Raw genomic sequence first — 25,512 nt, 5'->3', positions numbered from 1 at the left:
ACTCAGGGTTTCAGATGTCCAGCCACTGCCCTGGGCCTGAGGCGAGGCAGAGCATCATGGTGGAAGGATGTGGAGGAGGGAAGCAGCTCAGGACATGGCACTCTGCTCTCCAGGGACAACATAGAAACCCCAAAGGCATGCGCCCAAGTGACCTGTCTCCTCTAGCCACACCCCACCTGCCTTCAGTAACCACCCAGTTAATCCATATCAGTGAATTAATCCACTAATTGGGTAATAACTCTTACCTATTTCACCTCTGAATCTTCTTGTGTGTCTTGTGTGTTATTCTTCCAGGGGACACTCAACATCTAAACCATAACACACCTGTTGTGTACCATTTCAACAGGAATCTCGATCCAAGGCAGACATGCTCAATAGCTTGAACCAACAGAAGTCCTCCAAGATAATCATGATAAATGGGCAGTTACCAACTCCTCCTTATAAGGAGGCACCCCAGAGGGAGATCCAGGACGTCTCCAGTATAAATCTACTTACATATCAATAGCAATATACCTTATTAAAGTCATCTTTATTATATTGCTTCACCACTACTTTATTATAATGTCTGTTACCCATCAGGGACTCTCTTCCAGAATGAATGTGCTTTAGTCTGCTTTTTCATCACTGTGACCAAAATACCCGACAAGAACGATTTAGAGGATCGCATGTTCACCTGGTGCCCTTGGTGTCAGAGGTTCAGTCTGTGGTCAGGTGACTTCATAACTCTGGCCTGAGGTGAGGAGAACATCATGGTGGAAGGGCCTGGAGTAGGGAAGCAGCTCAGGACATGGCAATCAGGAAGCAAAGAAAGCGCCACTCATCAGGAACCAAGTATAAACCTCAAAGGCCCTACCTCCTACAGCCTCACCCTACCTACCTAGAGCTACCACCGGTTAATCCATATCAGTGGATTAATCCTCTGGTTGGGTGTCCCCCCAAAGCTAGTGTGTGAGATAAATTTCTGCATTATCTCACACACTAGCTTTGGGGGGATACCCCGTGTCACCCCATAACAGAGGGTATTTCTACTTCCACTTGACTTTCAAGGAGGTTCGTTTCCATGACTGGCCCCTTCCTGAGCATGGTTTGAAGCCATTTTCCTGGGCTTGGACTGCACACAGCACGCAGAGGCTCTTAGAGCATTTTTACTAGTAGAAATGGCTGAGCGGCTCCCGCTGTTGTTTGGCAGGTCGACCTTTGTGGGTCTCTCTGTTTTCAGACCTGCCTTGAATAGATGATGCCCTTGTTTTCTTACTCCCCTTGAGGCTGCTCTATTATTTTGTCACTGTGGCCATTGGCAGGAGCATCTGCATGCAGTGATGGTGACATGGGTGTGCGCAAGTGTGCGTCTGTGTTGGGGAGACGTAGCCCCGAGCCTCTGCCGAGTCCTCGCAGCCGGGCGAGCCTTCCTGGGGATGGTAATGAATGGAGCTGCGGGAGCTGTCTCCACTAAAGTGAGATATCCTTCTCCCAGACTAATGTTTTCTGCACCAGTTGGCGGATTTTTTTTCCTAAAATCACCCCCATCTGCCACTTTCATTCCCCAGTAACCTGGCAACTCGCTGTCTGGGCTGTTCTTTTTCATCTTGACCCCTGGCCTGGGAATGCTGCAAATTGAGTGATACTCCTTTACAGAATTGTCTGGTCACTTGGGCAGGTCGGTGCTGTCATTTGGTCATGTCATGAGGGCTTGGTGTTTTTGAATGGATGGTGACAGTGTGACCATAATTCTTTATGTGTCCAGTCAGTTGCTGTGGTCTAAAACCCTGCATAGAAATAACAGTTCCACAGTGGCTGTGGAGTCCAGGGAGGATGCATTACTGTCTGCTCACACTTCAAGATGCTTATGTTCTTTATCCTCATGGCCAGTTGTCTGTGACTCTAGAAACGAAAGGACTCCTCCAGTTTACATCAGCCTCACGGGGCTAATATTCTGTCGGAAGGGAACGCCAATAAGTACCCAAGCACCATTTTGTTGCAAAAGTTTAAATCATCCAGACTATCTGTGTGTAGAAGAGGCCTAGATTGTGTTCCTTTCCCTTGTATTTCTAAAACTCGCATCCTACTTCCAAGCTGAGGCTTGAATTGCTGCTTCAGGGCAGCGATTCGGTCCCCCCAGACTGACCTTCTCGGGTAATCCTTTTGTCTACTTTTTAAAAATTCTCTGCAAAGAACATTTATTTTTCTTTCATTAGTAAGGAAAAAAAAACAACATCACTGTTTATCAATCTGTTAAAAATGTCTTATCAGGGCTGGGGATGTGGCTCAAGCGGTAGCGCGCTCGCCTGGCATGCGTGCGGCCCGGGTTCGATCCTCAGCACCACATACCAACAAAGATGTTATGTCCACCGAGAACTAAAAATATAAATAAATATTAAAAATTCTCTCTCTCCTCTCTCACTCTCTTTAAAAAAAACTGTTAAAAAAATGTCTTATCAAATTTTAAGATGAACTGTCCTTTGTCATGGTTTGAGTCCATTTCCCTAAGAGATTGCATCATTTTCTACAACAGACAAAAGATCAGTGGGTCTCTTTAAAACTGGCACTTTCCACATTGGAAGAGGAAAATCTGTCTGACCTGGCTTCTCTGCTGTGACATAAACCTCTCTCCTTTGTCCACACTCAGTATGACCAACACCCTTTCCTACAAAAATCGCTCCAAGAGGAAGAGGTCCCTGTTCAACTCACTTACCACAGAGCAGGCTCTCTCTTGAACACATCTTACTTGAACAACATAGAATTATTCCTCTAGCATTTGTTTTAGAAAGATAAAACATGTATAACTTGCTATTATTTTTGTAAAGTTATCGAAAATATAACTTTAGCTGTAATAGCATTGACTCTCTTGGGTCCCTGAATATCCAGACTAGTTACTTATGCAAATAGCTGTGCGGGGTAATTAGGGTAAAGCATTTTGGTTAAATTGCCTTTCTGCACTGAGAACTCTATCCTAGACCAACCTTTGTAAGTAAATTGAACCTGCTGGGTTTGGAAATTAGAATCCTGAGCTCAAATGGGTACATTTCTCAATCAGCCCTGCCTTTTTGCACTCGTCCCAGACCAGCTTGAATGAGCCACGCGGCGTGGAGATCTCAGACCCAGCCCCGTGCCCACAGCATGTCTGCATCCTCTGACGCCTGGGTTCCAAGGGAGCATGAAGAAGGTGCATCTGCACAGACTATCATTTTCTGTGGAATTCCTTCACTAGGGAGTGGAAAGCTTAAAGTTCCTGTCTTTTCAAATCTTTTAAAACACAACTTATAAAAATGTTTTTGTATAAATAATGTCTCCCATGGATGCATATATCTTTGGAAATTTATTACAAAAATAACAGGGAAGATAGATGATTAGTATCTGGAAGAGCTTGAATGCAGGAGCCCCTGGGCAACACCAAGCCTGCAAATGTGCCCTTTTCTGACCTTCACAGGACTGAGCTGTGTATTGGAATAAAATTTGAAATAATTGACATTTTCAATCAGAATTTTTAACTTGAAAATATAAACTTTTGCCTTCTCTTTTTTTTTTTTTTTTTTTTTTTACAAAAGGAAGTTCTTTGTAAACCAGATGACTATTTTCACGTGGGGGAAAAATTTAGCTACAGGTAAAGAAGAGAGCCCTTTTTCAACAGTCCAGGTGCTCCGCAGCTCACCACCACCCCACCTGGTTACCTGCCCCCTACCCTGGCTTCCCATCTTGCTCCAAAATCCCTTGGGTTGGTGACCTGTCTCTGAGGCTCTGCCATTCTTCTGGATGTCCTAGGTAGATACTTGCTTCTGCAAGGATGAATGAATCAACAACTAATGTCGAACTAAATACTTTTCCTGGAGCCCTGCTGAGAAAGGCGGAAGGTACCTTTGCCCAGGACTTGTGCTGGTCCAGCATGCCAGGGTCATTCTTACTAAAAAGAAAACGCCTGCCTGTTTCTGTGAGGTTGTCAGAGATCCACATGCCCGAGAGAAGCAGTCCTCCTCCTCCTCTTAGTTCTGGTCAGCTCTGCATTATCACCATGTTTAATTTGGGGGGCAGGGGCCTGAGTGGGAAGAAGATGAATTGGAAACGACGAGGGGAAAATTAATAAAATGATCAAAGGGTTGTGAAATTGATCTGTGAGGACAGGCATGAGGAATGAGGCTTATTAAGTCTATGGAAAAGTGATCCAGGGATAGATTCACTCAGCGTGGTAAGGGACACTGTACGGATGACACAAACCCATGTTCTTTTACTCTGCTGAGGACAGGGCAGATGGAATGGTCTTCCAGTGAAGGGAGACTCCATCATCAACTGCCCCATAAGGCTGTCCCTCAAGAGAAGCATGTCCAGAGGCAGAGGAGCCCTCTCTCTGTTCTGGAGACAGATCTTTAGAGGACAGACAGTCCACCAGCCTTCCACATCAGGCTCTGCCTGCAGCAGGAGCTTGTGGTGGATGATGGTTGAGGACATCATCTGTTCTTTTGAGTCTATAGAATTACAGAAGGTCTGGAATTTTATTTCAGTGAATTCCAAAGCAAGCACACATCAGTTCCTAGCCATAAAAAGCAAACCCACAAGGACACACACATTTTGTGCTATTGAATTAACACCTGGAATCTCAGATATTCATGCAATCATTTCTTTTGTAGTCTGTGATTGCAAACTAACAGTTATTAGTCTGCTGTGGCACTTTAAAAAATGGTACAGCTTTTATGTCTAACATGTACAGTACTTCTATTAGGGAAGTGTTTCCATGGTTACGTTTGATCAGAAACTTTTCTACCAAAAATAAGAAGCTAGAAGCCATTCCCATGTGTCAGAAAAGGTAGAGTATTCGTTTTGTCTACCGTCATGTATTGAGCACCTATTATAAATCAGGACCTATGTCTTGCAATGAGCATGCAAAGACAAAGTAAGTCAAAGAGCTTAGAGGTCAGGGAAGTGGTTCAGATCAGACATAGAAACCTATTACTTAAATAGAGTTTTCTGCATGTTTTAAGGAGGTTTCGGTAACTAATAAAATAGAGGCATGAAAATATTTAATAGATTTTTTTTTTTGGTAGCAGGAATTGGACTCAGGGGTACTCAACTATTGAGCCACATCCCCAGCCTTAATTTATATTTGATTTAGAGACAGGGTCTCACTGAATTGCTTAGCGCCCTGTGCTTGCCGAGGCTGGCTTTGAACTCGTGATCCTTCTGCCTCAACCTCCCTAGCCACTGGGATTACAGGCATGCACCACTGGACCGGCATGAAAATATAAAATGCTGCCTAAAATGACATTAAATAGCCAGCAAACATCAGTGATGCGTGGTACTGCAGAAGCAGAGAGAACAATTATAAAGGAGGCTGAGAAGGAGGGTGTGGAGGAAGAAAGTGACCGAAGACACCTCTCCTGACTCCCCTGTGTGCTGGCCCAGGAGGGTAGCCTGGTACACGTTCAGCTCCTAGAACCTGACCCGTGGCCTGACCAGGGCCATGCTACCTCCAGTGCTGGTGTCCCCCATCCCTGCCCCCAGGGCATCTTAAAGAATTAAACCAGCATATGCAGAGGTACACAAGAACATAATGTGGTTTTGCCCAAATGTTATATGAACACTGAGGGCTGATGCCACAGACTCATTTGACAGGGGATGGTCCCTTCCACTCCACAGAGGTGAGCAAGCTTTCAAATGCCCAGCCAAAAAGACGCCTTGACCAAAAGTCATCCATACGCAAACAGACCTTCTCAGAGCTTCCTCTCAGAGCTGTGGAGCCTTAGGGGATGAGAAACTAGAGACTCATCATCTGCCACCCACCCATCACTGGACTGGCTCCAATGCCAGTCTCACCAGCTGAGCAGAGGAAGTTCAGATCCCTTGGGGGAAAACTATGATTTTTAAGAGAAGGATTTTTAAAAAGCAAACATTCTTCCTTACATTAGACCAAGATTGCCTTCCATCTGCTGGCCTGAGAGCTGCCCCTCAGAGTCCCTGACGAGGTGGAGCTGCCCTGCCATGGCGGCCTCTGTTCTGGAGGCTTAGCCTCTGCCCTGCTCCAGCCACACAGCGCCCCACCTGCATGGGCTGAAGTTTGCTGATTCCTCAGCGTGGCTCCCCAGACTGACTCCCTGTCCTCCAGACCGTGGGCCAAGCCAGCATTGGGTAAACTCTCCAGCAGCCACATCACACTTATCTAAAAAGAAATGCATGCATAATAAGTTGGCGTTTCCCTTACACGTAGCATCAGTTGGCATCGGCTGTCTACCAGGGAGCCTCCCAGCAAGACTCCAGGTGCCCTTCTTTTGAGTAAAAGACCCTGTGACCCTGGGAGATCCGTGGATTCCTGCTCAGTGCCTGGCGTGGAGCAGTTGTTCAAGAAGGATGTGCTGAGGAATTCATTAACTAGGGAGCTAACTGTTAGCTGTATGCAGTTCGCAGCTGACCTACACTGAAGTTCCCCACATCCGCTGGGCTCCCTGCCCTGTCCCTGGAGCCTGCAGTGGCTCCTGGAGGATTCTCCTCCCTAAATCCACCCTGCATGCCTGAGACCCACTCCTCCCAGATCCCTGCCCTTGGTAGCGACTCTCCCAGATGAGAGAAGGGTCCCTGACTGGTCCCCAGAGCAATTCCCTTGGGCTCTTTTTTGGCCCATTCTTCCACCTTTGAGGCCCTTTGGTATCTATCTTCAACCCTCTTATTTATTGAATATCTCATCATTGTTTGATCTCGGAGTATAAAAAAAATCACATTTCCTGTTTCTACGCCCATGTCATGGCTATGACTTTAAAGATGTATCAACACCTTTCTTCATTCTATGAGAATAGAGATGATAAAATAGTAATGAACTCTAAGTCAAGGCTGAAAATCTAGATCAGGGATAAAGCAAAAGAGTTATGCTGCTCTTATGATTTAGATAGGGTCACCCCAAAAGCTCATGTCCAAAAACCCTCCGAGGTGGATGATTGGATGGAGAGATTACTAATCAGTGGGTGAACTGGGTGGTAACTGCAGCCAGGCAGGGTGTGACTGGAGCAGGTGGGCCACTGAAATATATACCATCTTTGGAGGATGCATTAGTTATTACAGACTAAAGTTAGTTGCAATAACAAACAATCCCCACATATCTGTGTTTGGAAACAAGAAGTGTTTCTCACTTGTGAAACATGTCCATCAGGATTGGCAAGGAATTTTATGCCACCCTGTTCCCAGGCAAGGGTCAACTGTGGAGACCACAACATGTTGAATGTCACAGTCACTGGAGCCAGAGTGGGGGCTGGGGTGGGAATAGAGAGCGCAACACCAGCATTTAAAGGCTTTGGCCTCGAGTTATACATTGCCAGTTCCACTCTCATTTCATTGGTCAAACAAGTGATTTGGCCACATCTGACTTCAAAAGTCAAGACAGTTCAATCCTCCTGTGACCTCTCAGGGAGAGGAGATCAGAAAATACTGCTGCATAGCATAACTGCTGACCAGCGTGGAGTTCAATGGTGGGGCAGGGTCAGGCTTGCACTCCAAGCCAAAGGTTGTGTTCTCATCTGCTACAGAATGAGGGGAAAATTATAGGGTTTTTGAGGAAAAGAATGACATAACAAATATGATAAACAAGAATACCAATTTTAAAAAACTGAATGTTCTATTTATTGACAGCATGATAATGATTTGCAGTTTGAATAAACATCCCCACATTGAGCAGTTTTCTATCAGCTAAGTAGTGAATAAATTAGAAATTGATTTAAGATAACTTATCTTTTTCCCCTTTTATGAATTTAACCAGCTTACCATGAGCTTTATAAATGACTAATGAAAAAAAGGCAGTCTCGATGCTTATAATATGAATCCTCCTACTACGGAAAATTAGACCCATCTATTGAACAACAAACATCCCCTCATGGAAGCAAAAGCTTCTTCTATCATGACACTTAATCAGATTTAGAGGCATAATTACCATCATGCAATTTGAACTAAATATATTAAAGTATTTCTTTTAAGCGAAAATAATTGGAAAACATCAGGAATGAGCATTTATGTTCGAGACACCTTGGGAGAGTTAACCTTGGCAAAGGTAGGAGCAATTACAGCTGCTCGCCACTGCTGCTGTCTCCCTCCCACTGTGACAATAGGGAAAGCACACCCTCCCGGTCACGTTTGTCTGCATTTGATGCGAATTCTGTCGGAGAGAAGGGGATAATTGAGTTAGCCTTCTAAACTGAAAGAGAAAGGCCAGGACAGCAGCAGCTCAAAATGTGTGGTGCTTGAAAGTGCTCAGTCTGCGACGAGGAGATGCTAATGCAAAACCAAAAGAGATGCATCACCACCACCGCAGACACATGCAGACGCAGGACCCCAAGCCTCGGTCTTGTCAGTGGAAATGTTCACCAAGAGTAATGGATGTCTGTTATTCTCCTAATTTATTTTCAGTTCAAGACTGAAGAGCAAAAATTTTTTGTAAGTGGATGATACCCTTTGCCAGAGGGTCTCTTTGGAAAGAGGAATTTTTGTACCTCTGTGACAGCTGAGTGATGACGTCCCTCCGCTGGACCCTCTATCCTCCACTAGCCCTTCCTGGAGAAATCATCCTCAGGAGGCATGGGGACCTCTTACTCTCAGGCCAAGTGTTCTGCACCCCTTTACCTGATCCACATGGGAAGCAGTGGAGAGCTGACAACAGCCACCCTGAAGGCCGGCAGTGCCTCCTCACCCCTGCTGGTGGGCATCTCCTGGCAACAGGCTGTAGAGTTGTGCCTTGGAAGGAAAGATGTGCAGAGCAGGTTTGTTGGGAGGGAAGCAAGTTTCCGAGGCTGCCATGATAAAATGCCGTGAGCAGGTGACGTGAAACGACACTTCTGAAAGCCGGAGGTCAGAAATCAAGGTGCCACCAAAGCCAGGCTTTCTCTGAAACCTGTAGAAAAGAACGTTTCCTGGCCTCTTCCAGCTTCTGGTGTTTGCCAGCATCCTTGGCCACCTCTGGCTCCATCCTCAAATGATCATCTTCTCCCCGTGTCTTTCTTCTCCTTCTAGAGACAAGCACAGTGTTGCATCAGGGCCCGCCCTACTCCAATACGGCCCTTTCTTAACTAATTACATCTACATTGACACTAGTTTTTAAACGGGATCCCATTCTGAGACACTAGGAGTGAAGACTTCAACATATCTTTGTGGGGGACACAATTCAACCCTTAACACCGGGAGAGCTAAATTCACCCCAATGTGCCCTGGGTGCAGCATCATTCTGACAATATGTAGCGTGACCCAGCAAATCCCAATGAGATTCGATATTCCCATCAAACCCTGAGCAGCAAGAACGTTTCATTCCCTTAGTTACATTGATCTTTCAGCAAATGTCAGGCACTTCCTGCACCAAGCACTGTGATAAGCGTAGAGAAGTTCCTACCTCCGTGGCACTGAATTCCAGATGGAAACGTTGACATTTAGTCACCCCACAGAGGCATGCTGAGAAGATGGAAGTACAAAATGTCTCAGGAGTAGAAAGTTAGAACAGGTCCCCTGCTCTAGCAAGGCTTCAGCTGGGACCTGAGGAAAGCCCCACCAACAGAGCAGGGGTTGGGCTCCAGGAATGTTGAAGATGGCTGTGGAAACCTGTCCCCATCACGGATCCAGGATCCTGTTGCCTGGGAAGGAACACAGATCCCTCCAGGCGGGGGCTCTGCTGTGCCTGGGATGTGCTCAGGACGTGCCCTCCTCCCTGGGGCTCCTCACCACGCCTGCCTGAAGGAAGAAGGAAGAAGGGTGGTCACATGCCCTTCCTCCTAAGAGCACCAACTCCAAGCTCCCCGGTTTCGCTTTGTCTACACCCAGTCCCTACCCAGGGGAAGCTGGGAGATGTAGTCTGCAGCCATGTAGACTTTTAATATTGTGGGAGAAAGGAAGGACAAACACCAAAAGGACAGAGAGCAGCCAGCATGGGCTGACATTATAGCCACCAAAGATGGCTTCCCTGAGGACCCAACTGGGCAGTGTGGAAGCCACTGACCACATGCAGCCATTGAACCTTTAAAATTTGGCTAGTCCAAACTGAGATGTGCTGCAAATCTGACCTGCAGACCAGACTTCAAGGACTTTGTTTTGTAAAAAAATAAATATGAAATATCACTTTGATGTCAAGTACATTTTTTATTTGTTGGGATAAATGGAATACCAAAGTTTCAACTGCTTTCTGCTGTCCTCGTGAGGGTGATAGAAAACATGAACTTATATATGTGGCTCACATTTCATTTCAAATGTGCCAAACTATTGCAGGTGAGCAGACACAGACCGTGGAGTTCAAAGAAGGGCAAGGCAGAAGAAAAGCCAAGGAGACTAGGCCAGACTGGGACAAATCTCAGAGGGCATGGCTCTTCAGCTGAATCCTTGCATCTTACCAGGTTACCTGAAGCAGGATGTTCTCACAGACATCCTGACATCTTGCGCATGTTCCCGAGACCTCTTTTCTTCACTGGGAATAAATCTGCTTATTTCAGAGCATTTATCTGTCGACCATCCTGGATAAAGTGTGTAGAGCATGTAAAACTGTTCAAGTTGCTAAATGGTCAGACCAACGGATGAGGAGATGGGAGATTCAAATAACTCCCAGTATGAGCAGACTTCAAACATTTAGACAGTTTTAGAGGAAACAAAAACATTGATCATGAAATTCCCTAGAAACACTTCCTTGGATGTAGAACATAAGAACACAGGCCTCAGAGCCTTCTGTGGATTCAGCCCAGTGCCACAGAGCGGGGACAGGACCAGCCAGCCTTCTCAACTGGCACAGACGCCTGGCAACAGGATGGGGGAAGGTGTCTGTGGTCAGATCTGAAATCTGCAAGGTGCCGACTCTGACCTTCCTGCATCGCAGATCCAGGCAGAGTGGAGGCAGAGGGATGAAGTCCCCAGGCAGGGCCTTGGTCCTCTTCTCAGAACCCGGATGGACTTGCACTGTTTAGGTTCCTTATTCTTGCAAGCTGCCAAGTGGAAATGGAAGTTAGAAATGTTCTATTAAATCTGGTATAAAACTAAGTGTAGGCTGCATCTTTAAGCACCCACTAAATCATAGCTGCTGTCAAAACTCATCTCTCGGCCTCTGTGTCGGGGGTAGGGAAGTGTTTGTGTGGTGCTGTGGGTGGACCTTTAACGTGCTGGGAGCCGCTGACGGAGCGGCCCCCCTCCCCAGGCGCCGGCTCGTCTTTGCCGAGGAGATAGCCCTGTGTTCTGCCTTCAGGCTGTCACTTCTTTAGTCACTTACAGATGGCATTTTGAAGGAATGCTAATTGAGGGACTTCGCTGTTGGCATCTAACTAATCATTCTGACAGAAAATGTCTCCCCCAGAAAGGAAGAGGAGGAACCAAGCGCTCGGCCTCTCTGTGCTGTGACACCAGGTCCTCATGCACCCAGTGTGTGAGGCAGAATCCACCCAAAGAGGGCCTGGGACAAAGGTGCTATCACTGCCATCGTTCCGTCTGCATCTCAGCTACGGGCCCCCTTCCAGACATCCACATGACGCCCACCGGGACCCCTCTTCAGTCCTTCTGCCCATCTGTCCGTCCCTCAGCTCACCCACTGAAGAAATACTCATTGAGTACCTTGTTTGGGGAGGGGCAGGTACACAAGAGGATGAGGAACAGTCCCCAGAATCAGACTTGCTGGGTTCAGATCTGAGCCATGGTGGATTAGTCACGTCGACCTCACTGACTGACAGTTTCCTGGTGGGTCAAGTGGGATAAAGATAGTGCCAGACTCCGTGAGCAGTTTGCATGGATCCATGAATTATTAAATACAATGAGCTTAACATTTATTAAAACAAGTGAATATTCAATAAATTTTGTCTACTTAAATTATTACATGTGCCAGATACGTTGCAGGAGATGGAAATACAAACAAGACAAAAATCTTCCCCGCTGGACCTTAAATCCTCTTACTATATGATCAAGATGACATTTCAACGAGGTCTCAAAGAGGTCATCTTGCAATGAGTAAAATTTGAAACTAGCTCATTATTTTCATCCTCCATGTCATTTAACTAGAATTCAATGTTTCTATTTTATAACTGTCTTTTGCATGAATACATTTTATAAAAATTAAGATATTAAAAAAAATAATCCATGTAGCCTAGTGTCCTATAGAATCACAACACAGAACAGGGACCTTAGCACTTAGTTGTTCCCAGAGGGCACTCAGGTGAGGGAGTCCCCACCGCTCCCAGTCCTGACCAAAACCCACTGGGCATGGCACAGCCACTAATTGGTGCCATGTTGGCTGCAGAGACAGTATAGGCTTTTCCCTTTAAGAAACTGTCCTGCACTGCCCACTTCTCTGGAATTCTTCCACCTGCTGCGTAAACAAGAAGTGAGTGTGAGCCCTGTCCCAGGGGTCATCTTCCCACATTTAATGTCCCTTCATCCACTGCATTTCCAAGCCACTGCCCACCAAGCTTCCTCCCACCCCATATAACAAGCCCCGGCTAAGGTGTGTGTCCAGAGCAAATGCAAAATTCCATCTGCCGAGGAAGTGGAGCAGGATGAGGGGAACCAACTCCTCTGGGCATCTGGAGGCGCTGGTCAGCAGCCCGAGGCTTATCACCAGCTGCCGTCTCTGGGACTTTGCACACTCATTGCTCCTCAGCTGCGACTCTTCCCACAAATTTCTTATGCACTTCCTTGTTTGAACCTAAAAGAAACTTTGGCTTGCCTCTTGTTAAGTTTCACGTGTCACCTTAAGGCTGTGATCTTGGTCATGTCCTCCAAGATTACCTGGCACAGATGTAGCCATCAGTCTGACAAACACACCTACCACCTCCTGTGGTGTGGAGAATGGACCCCAGGCAGGCTGGCCAAGGGCTCTACCACTGAGCTCCACACCAGCCCTCCTTCTGCATCTGTAAACTGTTCCCGTAGATCTTCACGAAGGGCTCAGTGATATTTAGTTCAATTCTCAACAACGCCAGTGTGTAGCAGCTGACGTTTATTGAGTCACAATAAACAAAGGGTCATACGAAGTTTTATCTCACTTAGTTCTGCCAACAATCCTAGGAAGCAACAAAGAAAGGTTTAAAAAAGTAAAGTGACTTGACCACACAAAGTTATAGGAGCAAAAGAAAAGGCTGGACTGAACATCTCTGCATTCATTTCCGTAGTGCTTCGAAGGCACAGACAGACAGACGAAAGCATTTACCCAAATCTCGAGCCTCGTAGCTGTTTCTCCAGGTCTCACACCCCTATGACACCAAGGGACTCCCTGTCCCTTAAGACTATTTAATAGAAACCCTTCAACCACAGCACACCGCCAGGACTTGTAGAGCCCACCTCCAATACATCCCACCCACCTCCCCCCAGAGCCCTCTGGAAAGCCGCGGGGAGCTTCCCTGCTGGTCACCAAGCCCCTCATTCAACGGTGCATAGAAAACTTTCTAAGGGAACCAAACCATTTTGAAATAACTTAAAGCAATCAGCCGTATAACTGGGGGTGTTCGACTCTCGGTAGCGGCATCTGAGCACGGCAGAGGTGGCGCTGAAAGCAGAGAGGTCTGCCCAGGCCAGCAGTGAGGCAGGCCACCACAGGGACTGCAGCCAGGAGGCCACTCACCAAAGGTCACTATGCACAGTCTCCACCATAGTTCAAAGTCTGCGTGACCCCATCGACACTCTCTGGCCTTCTCTCTGACTGTCCCCTTTTCTTCGTCACCTTGCCGACAGGAGTCATTAATTGCTGGCCTGCAGCCTCTTGATGGGGCAGTAGGCTGGAATGTTCTGGAATTACCTTCTCTCTGTGGCTTACTGCCCCCACAGAAGCAGATGGATGAGCAGAACCCAGCAGTGACTGAGGGAATTGGATGCCCAGCTCAACATAATTGGAAGCAGCATGGCAGGAGCCACTGGAGCTCAAAGGAACCAGAGCTGGTGTCGCACCACCAGCATCAAAGTCCCGCAGAGCTGGAGAAAAGCCTCCGGTGCGGGATGGCTCCACGTTTAAAATGTTCCTTCCCTTGACAAGACTGTCACCCTGCAGCTAATAAGCCCAGGCTCGACACCTCGAGAAGGAAGCACGCCAGAAATGTCATGAAAATGACAACTGAGGAAACCCGCGTCAGCAGGTCATGGCCTTGATCTTTAGGAGGTTACATTTTTTTCCAAGTATAATAAACCCAGGTATTATCATATAGCTTATTTTAACATATAGAAATTTGAATTTTTATGATCATTAGGCCCTGGTTGTTTTTCTTTTTTCCAGCATGAATATTGTCAGTTGGCTGACAATGAAACTAAAATACAAAAAGCACAAATAACATTAAGAGAAGGAAGGTGGGCGGCCATGCATTTCTTGTCGGAGGCAAGTGTGCCAACTCGGTTTTGACTTTTGAGATCCATCTTGAAGAGCATCGGGAGGGTCTGAAGACCCTTCGCTCCTTTCTCTGCTGTTTCTCTCCCTGCCCCGTCTTCTCTGAGATATGAATAAAATTATGAGCGGAGTTGATCAGCGGCCTCTTCATTCCCGAGGGTCCACAGTACCTTCCCTCTAATCTCTCTTTGCCCTTCAGTGTGGCCAGTCGCTTTTTTCTCTGTTGACGTTTTTTTGTTTGGTTTGGTTTTCAGTTTTTTCCTTCTGGCCTCAGGGTCTCTTTCTTCTCAGGAGTCACGGTCAGAGACTCCTCTGGTCCCGTTCTTCACTTCTCTGTGACATGGCTAGCTTTCTCTATAGAATGCATCCCGACCACCAGGAGCTCCTCAGGACAAACATCGCTGTCCTCTCACACTCCACAAGGCCTTGTGTGACCCGGCCTGTGCCCTGGCTGCTGTCCCCCTGATGACAGGCCCCCACTGGCCCTCCTCAGCTTTCTTTAAACGGACACTGGCGTCTCTCCAGGGCTGTCCCCCTTCCTGGAAGATGGTTCTCTTGGTTTTTGTGTGGCCGCCGCCTCCTCTCTGCTTAGCTCTGTGCCCCTCCTGAGAGGGGCTCTCCCTGACTCTCTTCTCCCCCAACAATGGCATGATCCCCCCAATAATCCGACCCCATTCTCCCTAGCTTTTACCACTATCTGGAATTAGATGACTAACTCAACTCCCTTGTGTTCTGTTCTTCCCCCTCCCCAGTTCTGGGGTCAAGAACCTCCTCTGTTTCATTCATAAGTTTAGTGGGCGTTTGCCCAAGGGGAGGAGATGGCGAGGAAGGAAGGTAGGAAGGAGATCAGGGGAGAAGGGCAGGAGGGCACTCTGCTACCTAAGGGGTCATCTAAACCTGAAGAAAATGACCTGAAGATGAAGGGACCCTAGAACCTTCATCTGAAGTCCATTTCCTGGCCTTCTAAGAAAGCCGGCCTGACCTCACCTTTCCACACCCGTCTCATTACCTTCCCGACTCCTGCCTCTGTTCCGGAAGCTTCCTTTGCCATCTTGCAGGCCTGTCTTCCTTGCCTGGGTGCACAGATGAGTGGAGCAGATAGAAGGTGGCCTGGGCCACTGTGTGGTCAGGCCAGCTTGGGCCCGAGGCCTGATCCCTTCGCTCAGCCGTCGTGCAACTCACGACTACCCAATGGTTGCTGGGCTTCCGTTCCTCTTCCTACAAAGAGGGCTGGACGACAGCAGGAACTCAGAATGCTTTAAGCAGCAGACATCATCGCATGCAGGCCGCAGCATGTGGTCCGTGAGTGTTAGCCATCCTGCTATCACGGCCCTCAGCTGGAATCCGGTCCTCCCCTCTGCCCCCGCCACATGGCACTCACCCCAACCTCCACAAAGCTGGCCTGCCTTCCTCCTGAATTCTTGCTCAGACACCATGTTGTATCAAACACGAGCACTCTTTAATTAAACTGTAAGATTCTTAAAGGGTAAAAGGGTCATCCCAGCACAAAGAAGCTTCCAGAAAAAAAATCCCTGATTAACAGTGGGTATTACAGTGTCGAAAGGGAACACAGAGTTCGTGTTACTCTGATGCTTTAAATTCACTTTAAATATGTCTATAATAGTATATAAATTCTAGACTTCTACATTTAATCAAAGTCTTAATCATAATGAGTAGCATTTATGAAAGGGCAATTAGCAGATTCCCAAAAGAACTGGAAATAGTAAATTGCTAATGGTGTCCCTAAGGTTTTGCTTTTTGCTCTGATAAATTAAGTAATTTAATAATGGAGACAGTATGAACCAAAAAGTGCACACGTTTCAAAGGCAGAGGACCTGCTTTCTGATCCATGCCTAGCCAGTGTGTGACCCTGAACCAATACCTGGCTCCTCTGTGCCTGTTTAACTCAGCTCACATGTGAAAAGTCCTGTGACTGTCCAAGTGACAACAGCTGCCCTCCATTATGCTGCCTTCCAGGGACACGTGTTCACTAAAAACAAGTTCTTTTTTTAAGACGTTTTTTAAATAGATAGTTTATCTGTTGTTTTCAATGGGTTTCTGATGAATATTTTGCTTGCTGAAAAGTGAAAATCTCTTCTAGATAATCAATCTTTAAGGTAACTTGTTTTCCATAAAATCATAGTCTAAAGCAAATCTTATTGTTTAAGGCATATAAGCTTATAAATATAGAACTCTCAATAGATTAATTGGTGTTTCTCTCTTTAACCTGATTTTCCCATACTTTATTGTATTTACCTTTTTAATTTTTTGTTTTAATTAGTTATACATGACAGTAGAATGCATTTTTGCACTTTGATACATCATACATAGATGGGATATAATCTCTCATTTTTCTGAGTGTACATGTTGCAGAATCATATGGTCATGCAGTCACATATATACATGAAGTAACAATGTCTGTTTTGTTCTACTGTCTTTTCCATCCCCACATCCCCTCTGCTCCCCTCCCTTCACTTCCCTCTATCTAACCTAAGGTAACTCTATTCTTCTCTGGTGCCCCAACTACCCCCTTATTGTGAATTAGCATCTGCATATTAGAGAAAACGTTTGGATTTTGATTTTTGGGGACTGGCTTGTTTCACTTAGCGTGATATATTCTCCAACTCCATCCATTTACTGGCAAATGTCATAATTTCATTCTTCTTTAAAGCTGAGTAATAATCCATTGAATATAGACACTACATTTTCTTTATCCATTCATCTATTAAAGGACACTTAGGTTGGTTCCATAGTTTAGCTATTGTGAATTGAGCTGCTATAAACATTGATATGGCTGCTTACTGTAGTTTGCTGATTTTTAGTCCTTTGGGTATAAACCAAGAAGTGGGATAGCTGGATCAAGTGGTGATTCCATTCCAGGCTTTCTGAGGAATCTCCATACTGCTGTCCATAGTGGTTGTACCAATTTAGAGTCCCACCAGCAGTGTATGAATGTACCTTTTCCCCCACATCCTTGCCAACATTTATTGTTACCTGTATTCTTAATAATTGCCATTCTGACAGGAGTGAGATGAAACCTTAGAGTAGTTTTTATTTCATTTCTCTAATTGCTAGAGATTTTGAACAGTTTTTTATGTATTTGTTCATCAATTGTGTTTCTTCTTCTGTGAAGTGTCTGTTCAGTTCCTTAGCCCATTTATTGATTGGGCTACTTGGTTTTTTGGGTGTTAAGTTTTTTGAGTTTTTTATACATCCTGGAGATTAATGCTTTATCAGCGGTATATGTGATAAAGACTGTCTCCCAATCTTTCTCCTCACATTATTGCCATACTTTAAGCATCTTAATACAAAGTTATATCTGATCCCTTTAAAATGTAGTCTTATATTTGCAAGTATTTCGTTATTCTAGCTCACTTTAGACTATTCAGGGTTTTTTAGAATACTTTTTTTCCTTGAATTTTCTTCATCCTCTCAAGTAAATCTGTCAAAGTGTTGGTTTCTGAAGAATGTAGGAACTCCTCTCTTATATGTACTGCGTCTCTCCTGAGTCTATTAGTGTCGCTATAACAAAACACCTAAGCCTGGGCAGTTATAAACAATAGGAATTTATTTTTCCTGATTCTGGATGCCAGGAAGGCCATGATCAAGGCACCAGCAGGATTGATGACTGGCGAGGACTGCTTTCTGCTTCCAAGATGGCGCCTTGTTGCTGCATCTTCCAGAAGTGGAGGAGCATACTCCTCCAGTGGCCAAAGGGAGAGAAGGTCAAGATAGAGCTCTTTTCAAACTCCAGTTCTTTTATTCCTTTTATTAGGTGACTCAGTCGCCTGCCAGAGGCTACTCCCCTTTATGCTTCCAGGGACTGAGTTTCAACATGAATTTTGTAGCAGACACCATCATTCAAACCAGAACAGCATCTAAAACTTAGATCCCTCCTCATTGTCCACTGATCTTTGACCTACATAAGTCAGAGTGGTTTGGAGGAAATGCAAGCGGGTCCAGGGATCTAAAATAAATACACTTTCTTATCATAATAAAAACATTCCCATATGTGACTCACTCCATTAATATTTACAACTGTTGCCTCCCAAAACCAGCTGAGTCTGCGTGTTATTCATGGCCTGTGTCCACCACTCGGTGCTGTTGGGAGAAACGGGCATCAGAAGGCATGCAAGCGCAAATAGGTGCCAGGAAGAGGCAGCAGGCATCAGGGCACAGGTTTCATTTTAAAGAGTCAATGGGGAAATTACAAGAGCTCGCTGATGAGAGGCCAGCACATTCATCACCCACCAGGTACTGGCGTGACCAGGAGATGGAAAGCACTCTCTGCTCGCTTCGCCAAGCCTACCCCATGAAATCCAGTTCATTTCACGAAAAGACCTAAGGGGTGGGGTCGTTTGAATAACTGGGTTGGTACATAATAAACTCTTGAAATATTAATTTGTCATAGCCTGAATGTTGATTCACAAAAAAATGGCGTTCTAGCCTTTACCCATTTATTCTTAAGCCCAACCTGTACTAAATATGCATGCTCTGTCAAAATTGTCACCAGAGCTGGCCAGCCTGTTCCTTGTCCACCAGTGTGAGTCCATCCTAATTTCCCTCTAGATGTGGGGGTCAGGAGCCAGTAAGGCAGGGAAGCTGGGAGGCAGCAGAACCCCGGTTCCCAGCAGAGCTCTGAGTCCGAGCAGTGGTTCACAAGTGCAGGCCATTTTGTTCCTGGAGCACTTCTGCCCTGTGTGGAGACGGCTTTGGTTGTCACACTGGGAGCGCTACTGGCATCTAGTGGACAGAAGCCAGGGAAGCTGCTGAGCATCTTGTAGAGCATAGGACAGCCCTGCCACAAAGAATACCGTGGCTGAGGGCGACTCCACAGTGGGTAAACTGAGTCAAGCTCCCTGCTCTGACTCTTCTGTATACCGCAGCTGGCCATGGGGGAGTCCCCGGGCTTCCCAAGACTCCGAGCAAATCCCCGTAGAGAATTCACAGGCCTGGATCACTGTAGAAATTAGGTGAGTTCTGGGGATGCTGCCTGTTGTGCAACAGGCCCAAAGCATCTTGGTGACTATTAGTAATGATAATAATGATACAGGTAAGAACAAAGGCTTTCTTCAGCTTTGCTGAACGTCCACAGTTTCTCCACAAGCTCCAAAAAACTGCAGTTTGAAAGCCCATCGTGGGCACATTCAGAAAGTGGCCACAAGCTGTGAACTCAGAAGTTTTCTTCAGGCTAAAACTTCTGAATCGCCACCCCCATGCCCTGCAGGCCAGTGAAAGAGGTCCCAAGGATAAGGTCTACCTGCACAGCTAACTGCTACGGGCTCTCTCTTGGGTTTGGGGGGCAACATTAATGGGGATGTCAGCTTCAGAGATGTGGGGGTTGAGGGAAGAATAGAATTGCAGCTGGTTCAAGTTAGTAAATTCTGGGCTGGGGCTGGGGTAGCACACTTGCCCGGCATGTGTGAGGCACTGGGTGCACTTTTCAGCACCCCAAATTAATAAATAAAATAAAGGTCTATCAGCAACTAAAAAAAATATTTTTTTTTTAAAGAGTTAGTAAATTCTGGGAAGATTCCATGGTTTTACACACTGGAAATTAGTGCAAGTCCCATTCTGTGGCCTGCTGCCCCCTCTCTCCGTTATATAAGTGGGGCCTGGAGACAGGGAGGCAGCACCCAGAGCTAATCAGCACAGGCCGGAGCCACACTCATTCTTCACCATAGAATTGTCTTGAGGGTGAAGGGAGCCAAAATGGAGCCCTTGGAAATATTCGTATGAAACTATTAACTACTGTTTCTCAACTTGATCTTAAATACAAAGCCAATTCAGTCAATTAAAGAGTAGCTATGAAACACATGACTACTTCAGGTAACCCCTAGCATATCTCTCTGGGTTTATCTAATTTAAAATATGCAAGTATATTTTAAATCAAATTGTTGGCTATCACAAATCAGGAACAAGAGTTATCTGCCGTACACGGAGAGACGTTTCTGGGAAGTCTATGAATTTTGTCCATAGTGTTCTACAAAACCAAATTCACTTTCAAACTTAAAAAGGAGCTGAGGGAGAATAAGCAATTCTGAAATGCCAGAATGCATGATTAAATTCAATGAAGATGCTGAGAAAGTCTATGGAAATTCTCAAAAACCACCAAATATTAAATATTCCACAGTTACTGAAAATCTAAGCTAAATACTTAGAGTGCTTATGGAGCCATATTATAAGAGAACCTTTTGTTTTAATACCAAGAGGTTGAGGAAGTCCTTTAGGAAACCTTGTAACCATTCAATTAACCTCTGTACAAGAAAAAAGAGGGCCAGGAAAGGACGCCAGGACTGCGGTCATTAGCCACATACTGGCCTTGTGGTCAAAGACAGCCAGGTACGAAAAGCCGACTAATCAGACTAACTTGGGGGAATTCACAGCACCATAGAAAGCATTCTTCATGCTTCTCTGCTCATCCACATCATATGCCACTTTATTATATCCCAATTTTCTTCTAAAATATTCAAAATTATGTGGAGAAAGTAGGTATGGAAAGGCCAATCCTCAAACTAAGTAGGTAAGCCAGGATCCCTGTCTTCTCACATCAAATAAATACCTGACCATGCAATTCCCCATGTCCACTCACACTCTCACAGGCAGCAATTGTTTTCTTGACTTGAGAAGCTGGACAAGGCCAAAGTTTTATACAGGTTTCTAAAGGGAACCGGTTGTTTTGATCCTAACTGAACCTAAAATGCAGAATACTAGCCCCCGGACAAATGCCCTGGGGCAGTCTTCTCACAAGAGGTGAAGGATTGGGAAGTGGGCGTGGGGGGTTGTCCAGGAGCACTCAAAGGAAAAGTGTGGTTTTAATTGGACGAGCCCTTTGAACAATAGCTTCTAGGCTTTCTGAATAGCTTTCAAAGAATACATAAAAAAGATTTCAGCAAAGGCATGCAATGTATTTAATTCAAAACCCTGCTCTTGAGTTGATTATTCCAACATCCTCTGTGATGTGCAAAGCTGAAGGGCAGTGGGGGTATGGCTGCCCAGGCTGCTAGGTTGAGTGTCCACTTGCTGCCCACCTAGTTGCTCAGGATGCTCTTTCCCTGCCTGGTTACCATGGAGAAAGCTGCACCCTCCGCTTCTGTTTCCAGTAACCAGGCGATAGCTAGCACTTTGTTTATGAAAATAGTTTCTCTAATACCAATTAATTACAGCATTGAAATTAACAGCTGCACCAACTTTTCTTAATTGATACTCTTTAGCATGTGCTGAGGCAGGTATTTCAGATAAGGACTAAAATGGCTACTTCCTGGCAAAAGAAAATACTAGTGTGCCATGGTTTAGACTTTTAACTCTTCTCCTTTCTGTTGGGGGACAGAGTGGGTGATTTTCTACAAAGGATTCAGTATTTCCCAAGTCTTGTCTGCTGTCTGTAATGATGTGCTTTGCTCCTTGTGCCCTAAAGCCCAGAACCATGAATCCACAAAGATCTGTGATAACAATGTTAAAAATACCAATATGATCAAATTCTGGCTTTCAGCATATCTAACTGGTTTTAAGCAAGCTGTTTAAGCTCTCAGTTTCCTCATATGTGAAATAAGGGAATTAAAAAGCATTTTTCAGCTTATTATGATGGTTAAAAGGGAAAATCAGGCCAGCTTCTTGGCATGACCTCCATATCCACACAAAGCCCTGTGCACGGAGGGCCCCTGTGAAGTTGGGCAGGCTACAGTCGCCATCTTGAAATGCTAACTATTTTTTGAACCAAGAGGGCTTTATGTTTACATTTTGTACTGGGCTTCAGAAATTGTGTCGTCAGGATAAGCTAGGAAGTGCTGCAGTGATAATAAATGATGCACTCTAAAACCTTTAAAGTTTATTTCTTGCTAATGCTCCTGGCCAGTGCCTGCAAAAGGATGCTCCACACACCAAGAAACCCAGCTGAAGGGGGCTCACTTTGGCCCAGGCTTCTATTCTCTCCACACCAAAGGAAAGGGAACAAAGAATTGTGGGTTGGCCCAGGAGTGGCACCAGTTACTGTGCTCACAATTCTTTGTCCAGAGCAAATCATGCAGCCTTGGAAGCGCATTCCTGCCCAGTACCTGGCAATCAGGCAATTAGAGAATGGGGGCAGTTGAAGAGTAGGACCGACCCTATCTCAATCTGATAGCACTCCATGGCCCCTGCTGTGGTCAACCCATCCTTCAGAGGGTACATCTTAAGAGTTCACATTCCTCCTAAAACAAAACAAAACCAAGTTGCCTAAAACCAAAATAATTTTTTTTTAAAAAAGTCCTTAATTTTCTTATTTTCCAACAAGTGCAAGATTCTCTTGACTGTCATCTTCCTGGGAACAGTAGAGCATCAATAGGGTGGGACCTTCCTAGCCAGAGTGAGACGCTTAAGCCAACACACTGCTGCCTTGAGCCATATCCTCAGAACCAAGGGGCAGGGCTGCTGGCTTCCTGATTCTGGATGTAAATGTATTGCTCCCCCGATTTCCAAGGAATGGGAAGGGATAACCTGACCTAACAGTCCACAGTAACACCACCACTCGTTCTCACTGCATCCTCCTAGGCATTTTAAGGATCCAGACCTACATATGCATTGTTTAAAAATATTGGTATTATTCTGCATCTTAATCTGTACACAGTGTTGTAGTCAGTGCTATAGTACAGATGTGTATTTACTAAATATAATTTTTATTTTTTGAACGTCACCCTTGTGAGAAATAATCACCTGATAGGCAATCATATAGCATAGGTTAAGGCTTATTACCCCTGTCCTCCTGCCCCCGCTACAGGTTCTAGAGGTAACTATTCACCAGCCATTGTTCCAAAATACTCTGCATATGCAAACATATATATATTTCCCTTTTCTACCCACATTGTTGTATTCTATGTATAAATTGCCTTAATTGTTCTATAATGCTCCCTTTTATAAAAGTGTCATAATTAGTTTAATGAACTACCTATACATGAAATTTAATGTTTTTTGCTATTATAAGCAATGTTGCAAAAAATAATCATGCACATAAAGCTCTTTTTATTTATCTGGTTATTTTCTTCAAATAGATTAATAGAAGTAAAATCATATTGGTTATTATTAAAGATTATTCTAAAGTATTTACTACCTATAATATATATGTCATTGCGTTAGTATATCTGCATAAATCTTATTTACTATCTTATTTGACAAATCATTCAGAATTTCTTAGACCTCTTAAAGTTGTATTGAGAGATAAATAAAAATTATCCCTAGGAAAGTATTTTAAATTAACTATTATATGTGTAACTATAATAATGATAAGTAGTATTTTATTTATTCCATACTGAGGACTATCTTCTTGTATTATTTTATCAATAAATTTTGTATAATTACATAACTATCATGTTAATTTCACATTCCAATGGAAATCAGATCATAAAGAGGGATGTGGTGTCTATGAATCAGCGACATGTAACTACAGAACCGCGGAGTGAGGAATAGAGAACAGTGCTTCTTGGTTTGCCCCAAGCCAGTTGGTTTCTGCTGCTGTTCGCAGTCCCTCCCAATATGCTCCCTTCCTCTTTCCAAATTGCTGAGTTAAACAAGAAATAGTGTGATCATCCTAACCAGGAGCTAGATAGCTGGGTCCCAAATCTTGAAGAAGACGCCCTTAGACTCCTTTGTGCCCTGTCATTCTGTTGTCCTCAGAGTGGCTACGAGAAACACATGGTGACTATTCCTGTTCAGGGAGTTCACCTTGACGCAGCTCAGGTAGAATCAACTTGGTTTGTACTTACAGGCGTCTGTCAAGGTGAGGCCCCCTTTCATGGGGTTCGGTCTTGCCCTGGAGCCTGGTTACTACCTTCACCTGGACAGTCTGTCCAGCCAGGCTGATGCAGTGCAGGTAGGACGCCGCCTCCTCCCAGGACCCTACTGAACAGGTGGGAGGGTCTGCAGGGTTCTTGCTGCCACTGTCAAACAGTTACGTTAGTAATGCTCGCGCATTCTCCGTGGTATGACCTATTTATGTAATCATTCCAATTTTAATATTTCCCTACTTGTCACACAGAAAAATAAAAAGTCCCTCCAGAAGGTATTCTAACAACACCAAAGCAGTGCATCCTTCACACTGTCTGGTATCTCCCCCCAATAAAGTCATTCTACCATGCTGGGACTGAATTCAGAAAAGCCGTCTTCATAGTTTTCATTCCTTAACCTTGTGCTAAATAAAATCTCCAACAAATCTTTGCATCCCCAGTTCAGGCTCCTGATAGCCCGCAAGAATTGTCGCTTGGTGTTTTTAACGCTTTTACAGCGGAGCCACTTTTCAGAATGCTGGGTAGGAAACTGCACAGGAACCTGTTCTCTAATAACCCACCACACTGGAGAGCTAAATGCTCTTGGCTTTTCCTCGGGATCCCTCGCTATCCAGCATCATCCAAGTTAATTAACAGACATAACACTCAGTTCCTTGACTGTCTTACTACCTAATTAGAACCGCGTGTGTTGGTTTGTCTCAAAGCCATTTCACCCGCTCGCCCACCAGCCACTCTGTTAGCAATTCCTGGGAGCTGGCTCTCCATTTCCATTCCCTTCCTTTTCATGCTAGATAACTTCTTCACAGATGATGTGAGCGGCGAGGCGGGCTCATTTCAATGTAATTATGGAATGTCCCAGTTAGAGCCGAGGCGTGCAGAAATCCCACACTAACTCCAGCGCGTCTCCCGTGTTCTCGGAAATCGATTGCTGTGCGACTGAAACGCAAGTGTCAAAGAAACACATCGGTGGGCCTCTGCCTCCCAGCAGCCTGACCTCTGGCCACTGCTCTTTCCCTGGAAGCCATCTTTAATGGCCTTTTTATCACCACCGTGGACAGCGGGGAACTCTTGGTACCATCTCAAGCTTGAAAAATTTTTGAACATGATCTGGAAACATAAATATTTGGATTTTCTCACAGAAGTGCATTTTAGGTGTTTGAATTCTGTGTTTGAAGCCAGTTTTCTTTTAAAACGTACTCCAATTATAGGTTTAAATAGTAGCTCTGCAGATAAGACCCTAAGGAGATAGATCACTAAATACAAGCTGAATCCCTTATATTCTCGTCTTCCACCGAACCATCAGAATCAGCAACTTTTCTTTAGAATCTGATTGTTTTCTTGATATAAATTCTGACTTGCTAGTGAAGAGTTCCTAGTGAAGATCCCTTTGACAAATTAGTTAATACTTTAGATACTATCTCAAATAACATTTTTAAATATATAAACTATATGATTCTAAAGGAAATT

The 25,512-nt window shown here is 45.0% G+C and overlaps 1 protein-coding gene across 3 annotated transcripts in view; it reads left to right on the top strand.

Annotated features, from left to right (window-relative positions):
- PRKN (parkin RBR E3 ubiquitin protein ligase) overlaps positions 1-25,512 on the top strand; it is a 1,414,869-nt gene that overhangs the window by 1,163,653 nt on the left and 225,704 nt on the right. The window lies entirely within an intron of this gene.

The sequence above is a fragment of the Spermophilus citellus genome, assembly GCF_964194105.1.
Source record: "Spermophilus citellus genome assembly, chromosome: 5".
Classification (NCBI taxonomy): domain Eukaryota; kingdom Metazoa; phylum Chordata; class Mammalia; order Rodentia; family Sciuridae; genus Spermophilus; species Spermophilus citellus.
This window is presented reverse-complemented; position numbering and strand designations above follow the sequence as displayed.